Source organism: Henckelia pumila, chromosome 2 (assembly GCF_033568475.1).
Source record: "Henckelia pumila isolate YLH828 chromosome 2, ASM3356847v2, whole genome shotgun sequence".
In the NCBI taxonomy this organism is placed as follows: domain Eukaryota; kingdom Viridiplantae; phylum Streptophyta; class Magnoliopsida; order Lamiales; family Gesneriaceae; genus Henckelia; species Henckelia pumila.
Genome location: NC_133121.1, coordinates 191,218,159 through 191,232,163, shown reverse-complemented (window position 1 = coordinate 191,232,163; position 14,005 = coordinate 191,218,159).

Here is a 14,005-nt window from a genome sequence, read left to right as displayed (position 1 = left end):
GACTGCACTAGAAATCAATCAGAAGTTTGCGTAGAGAATAAACAGATATGATCTGTTAATTCAGATTGTAATTTTTCACAAAATCACAACCCGAATTTTCTCCAAAAGGGACAGAGGATTTCGAAAATCCCCTTGAATAATATAGGCTGAAATTCAAAAATTGCAATATACAATGTGTCAAATTTTCGAACCCAACACCTTTATTTATAGATAATTTCTAGTTATAATTGTATCAGGACTCTAACTCCTTAAAGCCCACAATCCATAACTTAAGCTCAACAAGCCAAGCCTGTTGTTATAGAAATTAATATAAAATTCATCGTGACTCCGATTGATAAACTGATTTCACCAATATGCACAGAAACCATTTCTGCATCTTTTAGAGTCAAGTTAATTTTTCTGAATCCGAATTCAGTGATTTCCAAAAATGCCCATCCCTATGTCATTTTAGGAAATCCCACTCCCTTTAGTTAAGAAGTCCAACTTCTCTTTCATTAAATTTAACTCTTTAATTAACTATCTCTACGGGGTTTTAGTAATCCATTACTTGTGTAACCCTCAATGGTTCAGGAATACAGCTAGCCGTGGGCTTGCAACTCCTTGTGACTCGGAACAAAAATTTCCGACTTACCCATCGAATCATGGTAAGAGCACCTAGCAACATCGCCCCATGATTCCCTAGGTATTACTGATAGTGCCTGCAAGAACCAGTAGATTTTGGTTAGCGTACAGTACGGTCCCTTCAACCAAATATCCCGATCGAATCAACAATCATTGGTGCATCGAGAGTCGTTCGAGATTCGATAACTATGCATAACATCTTGGAGATCTATTAGTGACATCGCATGTGTTACTAGGAACACCAAGTAACCTAAAACACATCATGTACTCTGGCCAGAGATTCGTCACACTAATATCTCCTCAGATCGCATAGGATATCCATACTCGCAAGTATGTGGTGAATCCTTGACAACAAAGCATCGACTCCTATATGTGTCGTAACTGTACCAAATCTCGACACTTGATGACCCCAATAGAGTCGGTAAACGAGTCAAAGTACAGTACTAGCATATAGAGTCTCAATGATGTTTCAAGTAATAAGGACTAATGGTGTAGAACCAAAACCGCGGACTTTATCCACTCGATAAGTGATAACCACTTGGAAAATCCGAATAGGGTAGTTCGATCATTCATCATATGAATATCCATTTGCATGCTTTGAACATCTCTATGTTCCATACCAATGAAACATGGTACTCGGCATCGCAAATGCTAGTCTTAATCTCGAGCGATCCTTATCCTTATTTGCGGACGGCTCAATTGAATAGGAACTGTTTAAAATATACAGTGACTATAAGATGTGTTTCATGATAGCTATCCCCATGTGCTACCACATCTTACATACACTATAGCATATTCAAGGTCTTTATCAAAACAACAATAGTATATCATAATATAACAATATGAAGAAAGATAAAGTCAATGCCATTATAAAAGTGTAAATTATATTAAACAAAAGATTGTTTTACATAGAGTCATAAAAGCCATTAGCCACAAGTTGGCTAACCGGGCACCCACTCTTTCAGCACCGTGAGGGAAGGGTGAAAAGAACCCCCATCGGGGAGTGAAATAGAACATGAAACCGTAAGCTCCCAAGCAGTGGGAGGAGCCAGGGCTCTGACCGCGTGCCTGTTGAAGAATGAGCCGGCGACTCAGATTGGTTGGGCAGTGATGCCTGATATCTTGAACTCTGAAGATTTTTGGAATTTAGCATTCGTATTTTGGGATAACATGTATGTTTCACGTAACAGTACTGTCACTACAAGAAATATGACTTTTTGTGGTGTGCAATATCTGTTTCAAAATTTATCCGCAACGCTCACCGCACGCTGCGAAATTAAAATCCGTCGAAAGTGATGCACTATCCACAGTGAAAGTGCAGTGCGCGCCGTCGTTAATTAAGCTTAACAATGACGTGCATCACATGCCGTCGAAAGTGATGCACTATCCACAACGTGTGGTGTTCGCTGTCTTTAAGCTTAGGGAACTGTGTGCACCGCGTGCCGTCAAAAGTGATACACTATCAGAAACATACGACGTGCATTGTCGTTAAGCTTAATAACGGCATGCACCATGTGCCATCGAAAGTAATGCACTATCCGCAGCGTGCTGTCGTTAAGCTTAATAACGACGTGCACTGCGTGCGGTTGAAAGTGATGCACTATCCGCAATGTGCAGTGCTCTCTGTCGTTAAGCTTAATAACGGCATGCAATGTGTGTTGTTGATTAGATGTTTGTATTAAATTTATTTACGGTGCACAATGTATACTACAAATAAGATTTTTTGTGGCGTAAAGTGTGCTATTAATAAGGTGTTTTTATGAATTTTTTTTTATAGCACTTATTGTACATTGCAATTAAACCTATTAATCAAAATTCAAACAATAAAATTGAATCTTAAATTATCTCACCATATCAACCATCATCACCACACCTAAAGCAAAATACTAAGATAACATAAAAAAATAATTAAATAATATCAATTCTCCTTTATCGATAAGACTAAAAATTTAATAAAATAAAAAACAATCAATAATATGATTTTTGTCTGCAAAAATATGTCTACTCTAGAATCAATATGATCTGCATAAGTCACAAAAAACGATAAATTTAAAAAACTATTCTATTGTGCTTCCTACTGCATCATCGAGAAAAATCATTTTAGAATTCGGTCAAATTAAATTAGGTCTACCTACTACACAAAAACTCTATCAGCCCATACATTGCAACAAAATCTGCAAAGAGGAATATGATGCACTTTTACCGTTGGATCTGTGAATGCAATTAAACTTATGCAACAACTCCATCACCACACCAATGAAGCAACTTACATTAAGTATTTTCAGGGATATCTCCATGACTCAAATTCTTTAAATTTGACTAGATATAAATAATACAAAATATTAGTTCTACCATTTCTATTATGTAACAAATTTGTGGTTTATATAACACATAATTTTGTGATGGATACCTAAGTTGCAACTTGATGCTGGTTAACATCATCAAAATTACCACTATTTTAGGGTGATTGATATCACAACCTCTACCAACATCATCCCAAATACCACTACAGCTACCAGCACCGCTACCAACCTACAAATTGAGATAAAGAAAAAAATAATTCAAGGTTCAGTTTTAGCACAAAAAAAAAATTAATGTGACAAGAAACCTATTCAGTTTTATTTTATACTTCTCCAATCTATATGAACCAATATTTTATGACAAGAAAATGAACCGCTCTCCAAAAACTTAACAAATAATCATAACCATTTTTATACTCAACAATAAAACCAAAAAGTGATTAAGACAAAAATAATTGTTCATTAAAAAAGCATTCTCAACAGCATAAATACGATAAGACAAAAAAAAAAACACATCAAACCTTTCCATTTATAATTACCAAAACATTCACAATACGAACTTATTTTATCTAATGTCGTTTAATTACTATCATGTTCTTGCTCATTTTGTTGCCTAGGACTTTGGAAAACAATGCTCATTTCTTATACTTCTTGTTGAAGGTTATGCATCATACTTTGAATTTGGTTGATAGTTCCATTTTGTTGTACATATGCTCTAATTTTTTATGTTGTTACACTAAAACCCATTCCACATACTCTACCTTGAATATATCCAAGAGATCTAAACTTTTTTTTTTTCCAGATAATCACATGAAATCAGCCTTAATTCGAACAATATCAAGACAAGGTAAATCAAACCAAGAAAACAACATATTAATCTTAATACAATCCAATCAAATACAAATAAAAAGTCTTTAATTTCAGCCAGAGACAACAACCTATAACACACTCTCAAAACCAACCTCAAATTTCAGTTCAATGAAAGGTTACCAAAAGTCCAAATGCCAATAACAACCTCAACCAATAATGTGAGGACCCAAATTTCAGAGTTGTTAGCTCACATCTTTGGTTTTGTCTTGGACACCTTATTCCACGGGAAATGACTTAGGTTGGATGGACCAAGAGGTAGGGGACGTTAAGGTTGCAGGTGTTCCGCGAGTTGTACTTTTACCAGGTTCTTTTGAGGGATATAAGTACTTTGCTCGATTTGGTTGTATAAACAGTTGTTTCACCTTGGGTTTTGGTACTGGTTGTATACTGCCACTTGGTTTACTGTGTTGATTTAGTTTCCGCTTTTATTTTGATTATTGTGCTTTAAGATTATAATTTCATGCCTAAGGATGATTATTAGGTGATTTCGGAGCGGATCATTATATTTATGTTATCAGAAAATGCATTGAGATTTTTGGGATTTAGGAAGACAGTCTTGGGGTTAATTTCTGTTTCTTTTGTAGATGGAAAACTGCGGCAATGAGAGTCACAGAAGCGTTGGTGGGCACTGGGGTGATGATGTTGGAAATCATCGAGTCACCGGAACAATTTCGGCAAAAATATGATTATAAATTCGATCAAATCGAATAACAGCTGAAGCGATTTCATAAATCAAGGAACATTCAAATGAATATAAATTAATGAATAATTTAAATTTACAAACTAAATTCTAAAAAACTAACCTCTTGTAGTTTTCCTCTTTTGTTATCTCGAATCTATGTGTGCAGAAACCATAGTCTTCCAGCACGATCCTTCTTTTAACGGGAATGGGTGGGTACTCAAAAAACAAAGAAAATCAAAACATGAAAACACGTAGAGCACTTGTATCTCACAGATTTTTCTCTATTCTTTTTTTAGATTCTCTTCCTGTTTAACAATATATCATCCTCTATTTATAACATGGATGATTATATCTTGATCTGATTAGGATTCTTGAAATTCTATTTTAAACCAAAAGATATCTCTATATCTTTACTTAAAATATATTATATATATATATATATATATAATATAAATATATATATATATATATCACAAAACGGGTACATATATATATAATTCTTTATTATATATATATATATATTAAAAGAAAGTATCAATTTTGAAATCGAAATTGAAAATTTTCTCCAATATTTTTTTTTTCAAAATCTCTTATCTTTTAATATCATAGGATTTCACAAATCCTAAACAATCTCAAGAATTTCGAATTTGAATCCCAAACAGATCAAATCTTTTAGATATATAATATATATTTTCAATATATATTATTGATTTTTATTTGGATATTACCATAATAATCCAAATATATAATTATCTCATAATTAAAATTTAAATCAAATATATTTCATATTTAATTATACATATATACAAGCCTTAAATATATGGAACAATTTTCCATTAATATATTTGATTTCATATTTGTGTTCTAGTCCGTCATTTGTCAAGAAGGCGTGCCGGGGACCATGGACCCATAATTAGAAGCTCCAATAAATCAGATAAACAATTAAAATCTTTAATCAATTTATCCAACTTATTAATTCCGTTATTACTCCACTAAAAATACGGAATTGCACTCTTCTCAATTATGGAATATTTTACTCTACTAAATGAGTAGTCCATTGATATAATCATTACATATGAATTAATCATCCATAGAAAATTCATAATTTGGAGCTATGAATTTTCCGTTTATCTCTCCAATTATTTCATCCTCATTTACCATTAATTCACTAGCTAGTTAGTGGTTCAATTTATAATGTCGATATAAATTAGTTGGGCCCAACACTCAGTGCCATAATTAACAACGAGAGAATTGCCTTTCTACTTCCAGCAGGAAGGAACGGGTTCCATATCTGTGAATTAATATTCTCATCCACTCATTTCAACATAATGCAAGTGTTGAGAATGCACAATTGCAAACTTTAAACAAGAAAATTAAGAATTACATTGAAATGAACATGAGTCTATAATCACTTCTGGATTAAGTTTTGTCCATATATGATCATCTTATGATTTAATTAGAATTTCATATAAATAACGGAATTTATTATGAAATATATAATTAAATCGGTCCAAGTCCTACATAATATATCTCATTATATTATATATAAATGCCCCCATCTAGATGTCTCCACATCGAAGGTCCGGATAAGACGGTTATATTCATAATGTTCATGGTCCGCATTAGTGATGCTTTAATTAAAGATCCCAACTTTAATTAATTTCATCACAGACATTATTTATATAAGTTTATTATCCATAATTTTAATCCTCTCGCATATATAACACTTATATATAGTAAAATTAGGGATTTTTCTATGATATTCATGAAAATATTTGTAAGCAAAACTGTTCGATAATAAATGTCACTATTAATAATAAAAACATGTACGATTATAATGCTTTAAGGGCACTATCCCCAACAGATGATGATGAGATTAGAGAGCACCATCGAGGACAACGTCACCACCATGATGGGTGCCGATGTTTCGATATGCATAGATTCGTTCAGATGGGGCCATAGCTGTAGTAACCGTCCCGGAATCACTAACTAAGCAAAGGTTAAGCATGAAAATTAATTTAATATGCAATAATCAAATAAACGAGAGGAAACTTAAATCATTCTTCTAAAACTACCGGCAAAAATACAACCGGCCCAAAACAAATGTCGATAAATGTTATACAACCCCATCGAATAGTAATACTAGATCCCACAAATGAAAACCTGGTACAATACAATCCACCCTGTTGCAGCTGAACTACAATATTTTTGGATCATATTACATGTACAATGAGGTTTACACATTGTATTACAAAATACATTTGAAATTACGAAACTATTCTAAATACATTTTTGAAAGAGTTTTTCAAATAAAATGCATGTATAATTTTGTAATTTCATGAAATCCGCTTTTTATTAACCCCTTATTTTTACTTATTAATTTATGATATATCTTTAGAAAGAAAAATCATAGATGTTATTTCAGCACCAGTACTAGTGCATGTGTTCATGGAAGTCAAGAACCTGAAAATTAAAAAAAATAATAATAAATTAAGGCACATATTGTATATTGATTGATATAGAATCATGGTGGTGAGACTATCGTTCCAGTTGCAATTTCATTGATCATTACGTACGTCCTCATGTGCAAGTAAAGTCTCCCTGGACGCTGCAGGAATTTTTCAATTTGACTAAATGTTCAATTGCCGTGACCATTTCAAGTCCTATCATCTGTAGCGCGTTGGTGTTGCATAAGCAGTTAAAATCGAAGTCTTCAATCCGATCGCAGAAAGATTTCTGAATAGCGGAAATCTCCGTCAGCTCCAAGTCGCATATTGAAGTTCCTTTTGCTTCGACATCGCAGACTGGAAATTCTTTGTGGCGGCAGATATTTTGTAGTTTCCATATATTTTCAACTGCCGTGGTCTTTGCTTCTCCATAAAACGAGTCCGGGTCGGCCAGGCCGCAATAGCAGTCAAACTGGAAGCCTGCAATCTGATTGCACAAAGAGTCAACAGTTTCGTTGATGCCTTTCCGATCCAGGCTGCATATTGAGGTTTTTTCTTCTGCACCAATGGTGGTGGGCACGATAATAATTACCACAAATACGAAAGCCATAACCATATTTCCATGTGATTTTATCCCGCAACTAATTTTGCCCATTTCTGATTGATTTATTTTCCTTTCTAGTACTGTAACACATGAGATTGATCGATGTAAGCTATATATCATGTATATATAACAAGATATATCCTGTCTTGGTCAACTCTATTTTTTTAATTAGATCTTAAAAAAAAATGTTGGTAATGGTAACCACGTACCATTCTCTTAATTAGAAAATAATTCAAGGCATGCATGTTAATCCCCGATCTTTCGGGATTCATTGAGATTTGGATGATGGGATCATGACAAATGATGTATGATATAGGTATATGAGTAATACTCTTGTGAGACGGTCTTATCCGTGAAACGGGTTAATTCTACCCATATTTATAATAATAAGTAATACTTTTGACATAAATTATAATATTTTTTAATGGATAACTCATATAAAAGATCCGTCTCATAAATATGACTCTTGAGACCGTTTCATAAAAGTTTTTGCCTAGGTATATATATATATATATATGGATAAGATCATAATAATTTATAATTGTAATCTTTGTTTTAGAAATTGAGCCAAATTTTATAGGCAAACACTTGTATGAGACTGTCTCACGGATCTAGCTTTGTGAGACGGATCTTTGACCCGGATCAACCTCCATCATCGGACCCCCAAATTCTAATCCAATTTCTCAAGTTGATCGATCGCTCTGCTTACAAAATTGATCGCTCTGCTTACAAAAGTGAGCGACCAAATTCCAGCCCTACGTTCGATTTCACTTTCACACAAAATTGAACAGTGAAACTCCATTGTCTGCGTTCGATTTCAACAAATAATTCCAAGCCCATCTCGAAGAAGCACAACTCTGGTAATTGGTAATTATTTTTCAAGATTTGTAAAGTTTTTAGGCTTAGTCGATTGTTGATTTAATTTGTTTTTACGGTGCTTTCATGCCCTTGTTTTTAATTTATTTTCTTTTTTTGGTGTATGGGATTCGATTCAGATTCTGATTGCTTTTGATTCCTACATATTTGTATGCCGATTGGCAAAATCATAAGCCTAGATAGGGAATGCTAATAATTGATAGTTGACTGTGTCAATGCTATCATCTCAGTGTGTAATTCTTAGTCTTCTTTATGTTGGTTGATGAAGAAAGGAAATTTTTTGCCTTCTAATCCTCATGCCTTTATTTGCGTCTGACGGCGATCCGCCAAGAGTTTGAGGCGAGGCAGCGGGGTGGGCCTGCTGCTCGAGATGTTTCCAAGGATCCAGAACTCGATTAGTTTATGGTATTCATCTTTGCTTGATTTATAATAGCGTGTGAACTTAGTTTTCCTAGCTAATCTCTTTCTTGTTACTAAAATATTTTGAATTTTAGGTATAATGGGTCATTATTTTATTTTCATACATATTGTTTCATTGGATTTGACATTATGAACTCTTGGTCTCGAAATTCTGTTATCTGCCTTATATATACGAGGCTTACTATGATATGCTAGTGAAGTATCGGGAGGAGCTAACCAGGACTTTTCAAGAAGACATGGAGTTCATGAGACGGATTGAATCACAACTTGTGTCCATGTAAAATCAGACTAGCTAGTTATCGTTGGAGTCTCTACAATTGCTTTGTGCTAAAGATATCTTTCATTTGATGATCAAATATAATGGCCTCAATATAGTTACATCTATGATATCAAGGATTGGGATTCTATGTATCTTTTGCACGTGATTAGATAAAATAGTTGAATTGAAATCGATCATCTTATCATTTTTAATGTTTTCTTTCACGTCGTATTCATTTTTTTTGGTGCATTGTTGGACATGTAGAAAAAGGATACGGCTATCATAAATTAGAACAACATGCTTTAAACATGCTTATTGCTGGTCCAGTTCTATGGTTGCTTGGATCAATCCAAAACTCATGTCAAATCTATGAGAGGGCGGATGGGACTATTCAAATCTTGCAGGAGAGTGTTCATATTCCATTCATGATGGCAAGCTTGTTGTTCCTAGTCGGCGATATTCTCAACAACCGAGAGCAGATTTGATATGATCACCATGGCGTGGATCTTCTGGTAGTTTATTCACACAGTTAAAGTGATTGAACATGCTTAATATTCTATATATTTAGTTATGTCATGCTTCTCTTTAATTCGCAATTCCTCTAAGAAAATTGTATTTCCATGTTTAATTTTTCTTAGTTCAAGTTTCAGCCGCCTCATCCCGCTCTTGTACTTGGCAGTAAGTTTAGATTGACTAGTAGAAACCTATATCATTTGCACGTGATCTTAACATGTTAACTTAATTACCCTTTGCATTCCTTTTAATATTTGGCTTTTCTGGATTTTCTTGAAAAACTCTCGATAATGTAGAATTTGAGGTTATGCTTCGACTCTAGCTCCATGAAAAATGCATCATTTTCTCCAGAAAAGCTCAAAATCTTCAAATCCCACCTAGCATTTTTCTCTCATGTTCCAGTCCGAGGCGCAGTGAAGCGTCGAATCTTCTCGCTCGTCTTTAGCTTGCTGAAATCTGCTTTTGAGTGCTCTGTTAGCTTCTTGAAATTTGAAAAGGGAACTGACAATGGTGGAAACTTGTGTCTGTCAATGAATCAAGTTTTTGCTTATTTTCCTCCGTATCCAGGTTTTGTTCCGAATGAGTCAGATTGCTAGCTAGGAGCTACAGCCTACTAGTAACAAAGCAACATACAAGTGACAGAACGTGGATAAAGTACAGATTGTGTTTTTAATTTTTGTAATGCATTCGAGTCGTTTCTTGTTCATTTTCATGTCGGAGTGATCATTGCCTTGGGTCATATGTAACAGTAACATATGTTTAAATTTTGCCTTATCTTATGCATGTAAAAGAGCACCATTCATTTACTTGTACATCATTATGTGTATGAGATGAAATCAACGAAGTTAGTGTTTACACAGTAAGTCGCAAATTATTAGAATGTTATTAAGTCCTCAAGGTATTCTCATTTTTTTTTAAAAAAAAATATACCTTCCTTTATTAAAATAGACGTTATCTTCTGTTACAATCTCCCTCCTCAACTAAAAAAAAAACTTATATTAAATCAACGTCGGCAAAAAAAATTATCAATGTCTGTGTGTGCGTATATATATACATATCATGTTTTGAATATATATGTATACGTATAGATTAATCAAGTCTTATATGATCCATGACGTCCTGTACTAGTAATAATTTAACATAAAAAGTATTACTTTTTTTTAAAAAAAGTATTATTGTTTTGGTCAAAAGTATTAATTTTATATGAAAAGTATTACTTTCTAACGTGCTAATTTGACAAAGTATTACTTTTTGCTGTAAAAAGTATTTGTTTTTATAATAAAAGTATAGTTTTTATGTAAAAAATATTAGTTCGAACGTATGCAAATTTGACAAAATATATTAATTTTTCTGTTAAATGTATTATTTCTTTGGTCAAAAGTATTATTTTTATGTTAAAAATATTACTTCTTAACGTGTATAACTTGACAGTATAATTTGATGTCAAATAAACATGTTAAATTTAATACTTCAGACTGAAAAAATAATACTTTTAATATAAATACTAATACTTTTGAGAAAAAAAAATAATATTTTGTCAAATAAAAATACGTTAGAAGTAATAATTTTGACATAAACACTAATACTTTTAGCATAAAAACTAATATTTTTGACCAAAAAATAATATTTTATGTCATTTACCAAAAACGTAAATGTCAAATAAGCATATATTACAAATTAATATTTTTTACATAAAAATTAATACTTTAAGCATAAAACATAATACGTTTGACATAAAAACTGCTATTTAATACCGTTTACTAAAAAAATAATATTTTTTTATGTCAAATAAGAATATATTACAAGCATGCAGTATCGACCTTCATAATTTCAGGAAATTAACCCTAAATCCAATTGAAATTTAACAAGTATCGGGATGCAAAAACATAAGACCCTTGATCTATACAAAATCTATACAAAAAATAAAAACACAACTAGAATAGTTTGCAAAAAAATACGTTAGAAGTAATACTTTTGAAAGAAAAACATAATACTTTAAGAATAAAAACTAATATTTTTGACTTAAAAAGTAATACTTAGTATCGTTTGCCAAAAAAATAATATTTTTAATATCAAATTAACAATCGTTAGAAGTATTAATATTACCAATACATAAGCACAAAAGCTCAATAGAATACAAAAACGCAGCGTAAATATTTGCTAGCTATTTATCTGGTTTGATCTAATTAATTCTAACACCTCTACTTGCACCAAAATCTTCACATTCGCTGCCTCTCACAGCTTGCTGGACTCCCTTGCCCTCAGCATCACCCCTCCATTGTTGCCATTGCAACTACTTCCATCCGCAAGCATAAGTTTTCACTTACTATTATTCCTTTCTGCCTCCATGCCCCGTGTATGCATCTCAAGCTCTTGGATTTTCTTGCACAACTGTTTCACATACTCTATAGTGTCTCCAAGGATCGAAACTTTATCCATTTTCGTGATGAATGGCACGAGGGATATTAGTATTATGAAGCGCTCATAGAGTTTCTCTTGATGTTGTCGTTCAAACAGAACGTGGTTGGCGCTCTCCCATTGTTTGAGCAACATTCCTCTTCATCAGGCCCTCCAGCTCCCTGGAATAACAATGGCAAGGATTTGGAAGCTGTGAGGTTCGTGTCTTATTATGATGGTTTCTTCAAGCAAGCAATCAAGAAAACTTGAGACCAAAATATTTGTCCATGCAAAGTGCACATATCTTCTAATATCATTATCTATTCATAGGCCTGTAGCAGATTGGGCAAAGAATTGTGGCGCACTACAATTCTTATTTATCAGCAGTGCTAGGATTTACAAGCCAACAGATGAACCTCCTCATGTCGAAGGGGTATAATTTCTTTGTTCTTCAATGTTCAGCCAACCTATTATAATCTATCAAAGTAAAAGAAAAACATAATCGATATTTCACATAATTCGTATGACTAAATTCATATATAAGACAATATAATTCGTGGTTGTCAGTAAAAATACCTCAAAATGATCAAATACACACTATTGGTGTCATGAGAATGGAAGAAAAATAGTCAAAATTACGCAAATAAATCAAATCCAAAGAGTAGAAGCAGATAAAATCCACTCATTGAAACTACGAGAAGCGAGCAAAAGTTTCCACCGTGGCGAGTCCAGAGAAGAACACGATCGTGTTCTTGACGCATCACGAAGCAGAGGAATATTAATAGCTTTGATCCTCTTCAGCAGCGGAGCAGAAGCATATTCTGAATTCGGATCGGGGAAGAAGATCGTTGAGATCAATTGATTGAGAACATCGCAAGGAGTCGATTCGTCAATTGTTTGTTGCTCGGTGTCGCCTTGGATCAAGATTCCATTAGGATCATGATCCTATGCCATTGTTGAATCTCACTTCTTGGACTGAAGCAGGTGAAAGGGATTTGATCGAGTAAGAGGCATGGTTTCCTATTGATTTCAGAAAACGCGATGGATTTAGGGCATGAGTTAGGCGACAAATTGGGTAAGAGAGGGGATTAGAATATAGGCCAGATTTACACTTGGACCGGGTTGAATTTTTGTTTTGGGTTGACTCGTCTCATGGATAACGATCCGTGATACAGTTTCACAAGAGTGTTACTCAATTTTATATGAATAAAGATGTGCGTGTAATCAACTAATATAATGTTCGAGCTGACCCGAACTGATCTTGAATGTTTGAATTTGACTTGTTTATAATCGAGTCGGATTCGAGCTTTATTTAACGATTATATTCACCGTTCACAAACTTATTCGAGTTTTGAGTGAGCCAAAACGAGCTAATTAATAAATCTAAATTATAGATTTAAATATTATTTGAATTCATTACAAACTAAACTTCTATTTAGAGAAATATGATATTATTATTAAAACAAATTTATTTTATTCTAATAAATAAATTTAATCATTTATATATATATATATATAATGGGTTCGATTATTTTTTATATATTTGTCATGACTAATTAAATATATAAAATCTGTAAATCTAATATCAAATTATTATTTTTTCATCTAAGAGCTGACATACAAGCCTACTAACAATCATGTTCACGAGCTAACGAGCCGAATATTGTAAATCTTGATATTGGTTTGTTTATCTTGACGAGCCTCATTAAATGTTTAGAAACGATCTTTTATCGAGTTTCGAATAAATCAGGAGCGACTGAGTTAATTTACATCCAATTGCTTGCACCAAAATGGTTCTCTTTTGATTGGTTGACTTTCTAGATATCATATATACATAGATGATAAACGTGTTAATAATTAATCATATGCAACTTGTATGTCTAATTATAATCATCATGTGCATCAATCTTGATCTCATAAATTATTCGTTATTCTTTATTGAAAAATATCAAACCGATTACTGCATGGAACATGTATGTTTATAAAATAATTAAGTTAGTAAAAGATTCAACTATC